Source organism: Calidris pugnax, unplaced genomic scaffold, assembly GCF_001431845.1.
Source record: "Calidris pugnax isolate Ruff unplaced genomic scaffold, ASM143184v1 scaffold153, whole genome shotgun sequence".
Taxonomy (NCBI): Eukaryota; Metazoa; Chordata; class Aves; order Charadriiformes; family Scolopacidae; genus Calidris; species Calidris pugnax.
This window is the reverse complement of record NW_015090999.1, coordinates 7862076-7862977: the sequence shown is the minus strand read 5'-3', so window position 1 is coordinate 7862977 and position 902 is coordinate 7862076. Positions and strand designations below refer to the sequence as shown.

The window sequence follows — 902 nt, the reverse complement described above, 5'->3', positions numbered from 1 at the left end:
GAGACAACACCTCCGGGACACTCGGGCAAAAGGCAGATTACCCCCCTCCCGCCTTGCCATAAGCACCCATTCAGCCCCACAAAGCCGGCCGCTGGAAAAGCTCCTCTTATTTTACGCATATTCTGCAAATTGCCTGAACTTCAGTCCCCCCTTCCCCCAACCCCTCCGCCCCAGCCCAAAGGGACCCAAAAGGCATTTTTTTTTTTAGCGGGACATGGGGTCCGAGCCGGGCGATCCTCCTTTTTCTCCCCTTGATAGATCCGCTAACAGGGCAAGATGCAAACCGCCAGAATGTTTATTTGCAAACACACGTTTGCCTAAAAACTCTTAGGGGAAAGCACGTCTCTCTCCCTCCTCTGCTCCACCACTTCTCCCCTCTCCATCTACCAAAACCAGAGAAGCAGCATTTTGCCTTTTTGTGTGTGCATGTGTGTGATAACACCATTCCCCACTTCCAAAAGCCAAAGTCCACTCTCGCAGAGCTCAAGTGCCATGATTGCTAACTTTTCCTAGCTGGGATTGGCAAAAGGGCGAGGAGGGGGCCGGGTTTCGCGTTCGACACATTTGGGGAAGTTTAAAACGCAAGGGGCTTCTTGCGTGCTGTGGAAAAACCCCGTGTCTCGCTGGCTGGGAGAAGGCGAGCCCAAAGGGGAGAAGAAGCCCTCTGCCCGTGAATTTCTGTTCCGTGTCCGAAGCCTGTGCAAAGGCACCCCCACCCCCATCCCCACCGCACACACACACACACACACACCAACCACCTCCTCTTCTTTCAAAGTGCTTTGAAACCCCCATTAAGGGCCGAGTGTGTGATCAGACTATGGATTAGGGCAAAAGGGACTTTACCATCGGGGTGGGGCAAACTGACACACAAATAGCTTGCTGAAAACACCGGCCTTTTTTTT

The 902-nt window shown here is 53.1% G+C and overlaps 1 protein-coding gene across 1 annotated transcript in view; it reads right to left on the bottom strand.

The window, feature by feature from the left end:
* Positions 1-902, bottom strand: part of SPRY2 (sprouty RTK signaling antagonist 2) — a 5987-nt gene that overhangs the window by 3946 nt on the left and 1139 nt on the right. The window lies entirely within an intron of this gene.